This window comes from Falco peregrinus, chromosome 3 (assembly GCF_023634155.1).
Source record: "Falco peregrinus isolate bFalPer1 chromosome 3, bFalPer1.pri, whole genome shotgun sequence".
Lineage (NCBI taxonomy): Eukaryota > Metazoa > Chordata > Aves > Falconiformes > Falconidae > Falco > Falco peregrinus.
The window spans coordinates 67,435,825-67,444,657 of NC_073723.1; the positions used below are offsets into that span (position 1 = coordinate 67,435,825).

Below are 8,833 nucleotides of genomic sequence, written 5' to 3' on the forward strand. Positions count from 1 at the left end.
TTTGTATTTTTAAAGGAGTCTATAATTAGAGTAATAGAAATTTTAATGCATCAACATACAACCTTTGTATCTTTACATAAAAGCATCCATACTCAGTTTTTTCCATCATGTTTCAGTAGGTCATTACAGTGGATGTACACATTACATTGAGATGAATAAGGTGTATCTAACAATATTGCTGCCATCTTTAAACACAAAATATATTTTAGAATAATGGAGAAAAAATAGGTAATTTAAATAACCTGCTGCTTCGCAGAAAGGCGACATATTTTGAATCACACCTATTGTATTGCCAGTCATGCACTTATGCTGCAACCATTGAGAGTCTTGGTTAGAACAAATAATAAGATCAATAATAATCAATAATAAATAAAGATCAATAACTGCACTTGATAGTTGTAGTAGGTTTACTGTGAAAATCAGGAGGGATGGTACTCTCCTTTTCAGACTTTCTCCTGATTATGTATTCTTACTTGAACGCTAGCTGAGTGCTTTGCTTTTCAAAGAGAATTGTTTTCTTGCAAAGGATAGTTGTACTTCAGGCTGTATTCTGGGAACACCTATCCTTTTAAATAAAAGGTCTTCCACCTAAAACTGGGCTGCAGCCTCTTGTAGCAATAGATTTTCTACTGTTGATATATTGCTCGAATTCATTGCTCTCTGTGCATCAGATGGCTATTCTATGGATAAGGATATCGTGCTTTCTGCAGAACTTTTAAGTCTTGAAAACAGTGAACAATAATAATTAAAGCCAATATCTGTCAGATAAAGTAAAAAAAATAACATCAAATCAAAATAAAAAACCAAATACACTTTCAAAAGCAAACAGAATTTACTTAATTATCCAAATTGCTACAGTGAGCCCATGGGTGTGTATATTGCCTGTATGTGTAAATTAAAACAAATAATTTATAAAGAATTGGAATAAAAAAAATATAATAAAGAAAAAAATAGATTCCACCAGTTTTATTAATATATAAAATAATGGCATTTTGCAAACCCACCACAAACCTTTCCCACTGAATTAATTTTTCTTCGCTACTTGTCCTAATTTCAGCTGGGACAGAGTTTATTTTCTTCTTAGTAGCTGGTGCAGCGCTGTGTTTTGGATTTGGTGTGAGAGTAACGCTGACAGCACACTGATGCTTTTAGTTGTTGCTGGGTGATGTTTATACTAAATCAAGGACTTTTCGGTTTCTGAGGCCCTGCCAGTGAGAGGGCTGGGGGGGCACGGGAAATTGGGAGGAGACACAGCCAGAACAGCTGACCTGAACTAACTGAATGGATATTCCATACCATATGACGTCATGCTGAGTATGTAAGTTGGGTGAAGAAGGAAGAGGGGGACGTTCAACTTTATGGCATTTGTCTTCCCCAAGTAACCATTAGCCATGATGGAGCCCTGCTTTCCTGGGAGTTGCTGAACACCTGCCTGCCCACGGGAAGTGGTGAATGAATTCCTTGTTTTACTTTACTTGCATGCGCGGCTTTTGCTGTACCTTTATCTCAGCCCATGAGTTTTCTCACTTTTACTCTTCTGATCCTCTCCTGATCCCACTGTGGGGGGAGTGAGCGAGCGGCTGCGTGGGGCTTAGTCACTAGCTGGGGTTGAGCCACGACACTAATATGAAATAGAGCACATTTTCCAAAAAGGTAGGTTCATTGACATTTATGAGCATTAAAATTGGGATATTACAGAGCACATTTTCAAATACATAGGAGAGGAGGAGCACCAAAGAAATAGTAACATTAAAACCAAACACATTTTAAGAACTAAGAACTTGTGAGTACTGGATAAAAAGTAGAAGTACAATTTTTCAAAATACAGTGTATAATCTGGATACTATTCTTGTTTTTGTCAATGTGATCAGGATTTTTATCCAAAAAAAAAATATCTCTATACTCACTGTTTAATGTATCTGGAGGCAGAAGCAACTTGAAATTTTTGTTACATTTCTGCAGGCTTTGTGAGGGGTATGCCTTATTCAGTAAAGCATTTTCAGTTGGTTGTTGTTGTTTTTTTTTTTTTTAATTTATTGTTGTTTTGGGTCTTTCTTTGTTTCAGTTTGTGGTTTGATTTTAGTTTTGCTGATGTTTTTTTGAAAGTTTCTTCCTACCCTGATTTCTTAAAAAAAAAAAAAAAGAAAGAAAGAAAGAAAGAAAAGAAGATATTTATAGGGATGCAAAACATTGTCAAGTGCTTTGAAATTCTCAGTGACTTGCAGTGCTTCTGAGAAAGTAATACTCACTGGAACCTTGCAGAAAGCAGACATATTAGTCTACAAGATCCTGGACACAGATCTGAGTATGCACCTTGAAGGATGACTTAAAAAGCTATGCTTATCCTGAGCAAAACCTAATTGCCTTCCACCTCCAAGATACTTTTGTACTCTGGACAGGATCCATTCAGGAGCTACCTTTGGCCTGCCACCATTTTTACAACTACTTCCAAAGGCAAAGATTTCTTTTCAGGGACATGGAATTATAGAAACACTGCTTGAAATTCTCACATCAACATGAATTTCAGTGGGTTTTTTTTCCCTTCCTTCCTTTCTTTCTTTGCAGAAAAATGGTTGAAAAATTCAGCTAAAATTAGAGTCTGGTTAATGTCTGTAAGACCAAAGTTTGAACAGATTCAGTTGTGGATTTGAATGTGAATGTCACTACGTTTGAAATGGTTACACCTATAGGATCATAAGATCATAGGATAATTCCAGCTGGAAGGGAGCTCACGAGTCTCCAGTCCAACCTCCTGCTCACAGCAGGGCCAGCTCTGAGGTCTGGCCTGGTTGCTCAGGTTTTTGTCCAGCTGGGTCTTGAAAACTTCCACAGCTGGAAACAGCACAGGCTCTCTAAGCAGCCTGTCCTACTGCTGGCTCTCCGCAGGAAGAAAGTGCTTTTCTTTATACACAGTCAGGACCTCTCTTGTTCCAGGTCATGACAGTTATTTCCTGTCCTTTCACGGTGCACCAGTGTGAAGACCGTATCTCTGTCTCCTTAATAGCCTTCCTACACACACCAAGGGGCTGCTATAAGGTGTCCCTTCTCAGGCTGAACCAGCCCTGGTCCTTCAGCCTCTCCTCACAAGGCAAGCGCTACAGCCCCCCTGCTCTCGACCTCTATGTCTTGGTGTCTCTCCCCTGAACTTACTCCAGGTAGCTGAAATCTTTCCTGCAGTGGGACCCTCAATACCACCATCTTCATGAGCAGTTCTCAATGCCAGGGATGTACTTCTGCTGTATCCTGTCTCTATTATGGAGAATCCCCCAGGGAAACACTAGGTGTAATTCTTCACAGCCTGGAAACCAAAAAGGCTGCTGTGATCATGTGCTGGTCTGAACACCACATGGACTGGAGCATGCATCTAATGCAATTGGCATAAATAGTTCTGTATAGATGTAGTTTTAGCCTCTGGGCATCAACACATTCCTTTAGCATTTTTCGACACAGATATTGTTGTACAACTGATATACTAGGATAATTAAGTCAAATAAATTAAGCGTGTAAAACAGTATCTGTATGTGGTGTTTAGGTATGTTACATTCAAAATGCTTTTGTGAAGATTAATAGTTTTTGCCTGCCTTGACTCCCCAACTATCTGTGAGTGGGTCTACATTGCAATCCAGGATGTCCAATTCCTTGCAGATATGATCGCTCAAGTTAACATTAGCCTGCCCAGGTCAGCTTCTGGTATCGCATGAGGTATGCAAAGGGCATACCCCCATATTGAACTTCAACACACTGATATCCAAAGCTATAAGATTAAAGTACATCAACATGTGCTGTGCTTTGACGTACAGGATGGACAGTTTTAAATCCCTGCATGACATCAGTGTAAGAAGGGCATGTGGCTTCATTAACAAATTTAATTCATATTTCAGTATCTCCCACACGCTGTTTTAACAAAGGTGGATCTCTAAGACACCCTTTACCCTTTACCAACCTCTGAGGGCAAAAGGATGTTTGGACTCATATTCCCCATTCACCACCCAGAGAAACCGTGGCTCGATCCCATCACAGCACCATCAGTTCTTTAGAACTCCCTGGCTCCAAATACTATTACAATACTGCATATAGTATAATACTATATGCTACAGTACTATGTAGTATAGTACTAACGTCCTGCAGGTTTGTGAGCCATGTTCTGTGACACAGCAGAGAACCATCTCCTCCATTGTAAGATCTGATATATTGATAATTGCCTGAAACATTGCTTAGTGCACAAATTCAAGTGGAGCTGGTGCAAAGCTGTTCTGGTCAGATTGGAAAGGAATTGCCTAACTTGGTAACCACAAGGGGGTACAGGATGGAATGGCTTTAGGTCTTGCAATGGTGGGTTCTGTCCAGCGCTTCCTGGAAAAACCTGCTGTGGTAACATAACATAACAGCTTAGGTGCAGAGCAGGGGTTGTTTACAACCCTCAGGACCACCAATGAGGACCCCCTGTGACCACCGTTCACACATTGAGCTCATGCAGACAGACGACACCCACTCTTGCTTTGTATGTAGTGTCCCCTCTGGAAAGCATAAAATGCAAGTAAATGAAAGCATGGGTGGGACCCCCCCCAAGACACCTAGGGTGAAGAGGACCAGTGAAACACCACTGGATCCACAGCTGATGATTTCACTTTCTCTCTCTACACTTCCCCCACCCCGTTCTTCTCTCCTGTCTTTCTTTCTATTGACTACTGACCAGATCTAAGTAACAACATGTGGCACAGGACTGGCTTATCCAGTTAAAATGATCGCCATTGAGCTATTGTATCTAACCACGTCTTGTATTTTCTATTAGTATATCATAAAACTGGTTGGTTGGTGGTGTTTCACCTTGTCGGTCCAAGGGTATCACAAACTTGGTCACTGGTCATAAGGGGAGGAGGTCATCCTAAATGTCTCCTTTTAGGTCATGACAGCCATCAGTGCTGGCACTGTGTCCTTCCCCTTTCTGGGCTGCAGCTGCAAAGAAGGAAGCAAAGAGGTGTAAGAAGCGGTACATTCCCAACCGCTACAGCAGCTGATGTATGGTTGTTCTCCCCAGGAGAATCTGATCCAGGGAGTGAATATAAGTACTTTTAGAGTCTGTAGTAGACCAAAGGTCCTTCTTTGGCCACCTACAATCCTCCCTTTGCCTACCAAAGGCAGGTAATTAGGGACAATAAACAGGGAATTATTTGAAACTTTCCTTTATTATTAATGATCAGAAAAAAAATACTTCTTGAATTTTCTGAACTGGACAATGCATCTGGATCATCATCTTTAATAGTGACTTATAGACAATCCTCTGTTTGTTTAACATCTTTTAACACATATTTATTCTTTTGTTATCCACAACATCCATTGAAAATGAGCTCCACAGTTCAATTATATGTTTGATTTAGCTGCCTGTCCCCAGGTGTCCTCTTACTCTACGGTTATTCAGAATTTCCTGCTGTTATTAGCCATGCAACGGATGATCACAGAGGAGTAAAAGACATTTGTAGTTATAGTCAAAACTGAGCATTGGAAGTTATTGCATTTTACCAGTGGGGGAAAAAAGGCTCACAAAACCCAAGAAATATTATTTCTGCTTATCTTGGAATACTGTAGGCACAGAACATTTAAATACAGATTGCGAAAACCATTGCAGATGATGGGGACTCTTTCAATTCAGTATGTATTAACTAATGTTATCAAGCAATGCAGCCTGGAGATATTACTAGGACAGATCACAGTATTTTTTATGCTAAGCATGAAATAAATTCCACAGAATCAAAAGTTTAATTTTGGACAGTGCCAGTTTAACCTAGTAATTAATCTGAGGCAGAGAAAAACCCAGTAGCATGCAGTTTACTGTGTTATGGATCTTTCAAGTAAGACCTCTATGATTTTTGGGGTTTTGTGGTCATAAAAAAGATCCCATAGCTGTTCTTTGTAGGTGATGGAATTTGCTTTCCTTGGAAAAAATTTCTCTCCTTTTATCATTATACAACATGGTTCGCACAGCTCAGCTGCTGCCCTCTGTTTCCAGAAGGGGATGTACTTCTTCAATTCCATATGTTTATACTACATAAAGGATTTGCAGACCCATGTGACACAAAAATATTTTAAATATAGGCTAGTATTATATTTATAATAGATGTGTGAACTAATAAGTGATTTCAAAACACCACCAGTGATTCAGGATGCTGGACCATACTGTAATTTTATCAAATGACTAATTATCTCAAAACCAGTCTGAACTGGCATTCCACAATAGGATGACTAAATCTGCTAAGTTAAATGATCATGTATTTAGCTCGGCATAACTACAGCTTCCTGATGTTGGATGCCACCTCCAGCAGAACTTTTAAGGAGACTGGGTCTATGCTATCCTCGACAGAGCATCACCTGTAATAGAAAATAACAAGAGAGCTTCATTGATACCTTGATGTTCTGTGCTGTTTCTTGGCCTCCACCATGTTTCTTAGAATGTGATGAGCAACTAACTCTAAAGTAAGACATAGAAATGTTGTCAACTCAGCTACCGAGTTTCATTCTTACGTGAAAAAAATACTTTCCTGTCTGGGAGCTTCAAGTCCTGTAGGTTCAAGTCACTGTATTTTCTTGACCACAAACTCAGTGTTTGACTAGAGAAACCTTGTCAAAGAATCTATTTGTAAAAAAATTAGCATGTTTTCATTAAAAAGCTTTCAATTCTTACTAAATGTTTTTTCCTTATGAAAAGATGTTAACGCAAATATATTTCACCAAGATCTACTTCATACCATTCACATTGCCATATTACATAGGGCACATATGTCAGCATGTAACATGCAAGAACTGCAATGGGCTCAAACAGAAATATACTTTATCAAACAAGCACCTCCTAGTTTTTCTGTATGTACTGACTTATAGATAGTATTGATTTTATTCTGAGCAAAATATCCTTAGCTGTTCCTAAAACAATTTCAGCTGTCTGGTGAGTATCTCACACCAGTAAGAAAAATTTTGTTTTCTATCTAGATGCAGTGATATCCTTGCGTAAACAACAGTGAGAATTTACAAAGCATCCAAATGAAAAATAGCTGGAAATTGACAGCTTGAGCACCAGTAAGTATTAACACCCTCCTTGCTAATTGCTGCCATCACAAATTAATGGAAGTCTTTTAAATCTCCTGACAGTGGTTATGTAACATTCTGTGGTTAAAGGAACTTGAGGCAGGACATAACAGATGCCGTCATTAATATGCAACTGCATATGCTTCCAGTGCACAAGGGTTTGTGAGGGTTTTTTTTTCCTTTACATCCTCATTTTTTTTCTTTGCTATTTGAAAATAATTCTTTACAATTCTTAGCTTCTGCTTTTCCACTCGGTTTTTTTAAAGAGAACTGTTTTAACCCTTTGTCTTTTTCAATGAGGGAGCATGTTTAGATGGTATTCCAGAGTTATGCTAAGCATCTATTCTTAGTAGAACCAGAACTAGCTATAATTTTAACAGATTGTATATGATGAATAAATTATCTTTTATTGGGTCTTTTTTTTTTTTTTGTCTTTTTTTTTTCTCCTTTTTTTTCTGACAAACTTAGAAAACAAAATAAAACTTTGGGAAACAAAGTGCTCTGTTACCCCTGCTGAATTTCAACCTCTTACTTTGTCAGTGCTTAAAACCTATCTTGAACTTCTGAGTTCTGTTTCTTCATGGAATTAATTTTTTCTTCTTGCAAATCTTTATGGGTTTCACTTTAAATAAAAGCAACTGATACACTTTAAATAAAAGCAACTGACCTGACTACGCCTGCAAAAAGCCACCCAAAACAAGATATCTGTCCTTGCTTTCTTTCCAGCATTAATAATTAGGTATGGCAGTGGAGAGACCAATATAGAAAGGTTAATATATATCTGTATATGAACAAGAGATTACTGTTACAGATTTACTTCATTTTCCGCTTCTCCTTTTCTTTATATACCTTCCATCATGCCCCCCCTTTTCATCTCTCCATCCCTTCTTTCCCTATGAATGAGGACATCTTCAACACTAGTTTGCAATGGTCTCCTTTTGCTGCTCACCCTGAGCTCTTTTCTCCCACTAACCAAGACAGCAGGAGTCTAAAACAAGGCAGAGTCTAAAAGCACCTTCATAACAAGGATACACATACCATCTTTCTCCCTGAGAGATCACAGCTTGGTCTCTTCTGTCCCTTTGTATCTCTCAACAGTCTCCATCAGGGAATTGATGTCACTTCTCTTGGTGAAAAACAGTTGATGTACATCTGCCTTAGGGACTTGGGGCTTATGCCTGAGTCACTGATGGGCATGTGACTCAGCATCAGTGAATTGGAGAGGACATCTCTGGAAAGAGAACTGCACAGCAGCATACATGGAAGACTTCCACCTTTCACAGTCACAGGTTCGGGGTCCCTCAGGTCACCAGAGCTACTCTGTTCTATTCCTCTGTCCTGAATAGTGTGAGGGTGTCTACATGAATGGTGACTTGGAAAGGAGATTGGATAGGTGAGAGTCACAACACAAAAATATAGCAGCCACTTCTCTTTCTAATATAATCAAAGATTGTTATAAAGTGATAAAAGACCCCACTGAGTCAGATCCCAGCCTGTGCTGTTACTTGGGATTATTCTGTCCCAGGTGTGAAGGGCTTGTGTTTCTCTGTAATACCTCATGCAACTCTTGACACAATTATCCAGCCTGTTGTAGTTTCTCTGCATGCTGATTCTTCCTTCCACTGTCTGCCTGTCCTGCCACTTCAGTGTCATCCACAAACCTTGTTAGTGTCTATTCAGTCCCATCATCAAGTTCATTTATAATGATACTTAACAGCACCTGACACAGGAGAAACTCTTGGAGAACTCTACATCT

General features: G+C 39.2%; 1 long non-coding RNA gene across 1 annotated transcript in view; it reads left to right on the forward strand.

Moving 5' to 3' along the window:
- Positions 1 to 7,069, forward strand: part of LOC129784233 (uncharacterized) — a 41,066-nt gene extending 33,997 nt beyond the window's left edge. Inside the window, exon 3 of the long non-coding RNA XR_008746697.1 lies at positions 6,982 to 7,069. This is a non-coding gene — a long non-coding RNA (uncharacterized LOC129784233). The remainder of the gene's footprint in view (positions 1 to 6,981) is intronic.
- The last annotated feature ends 1,764 nt before the right edge of the window (positions 7,070 to 8,833 follow it).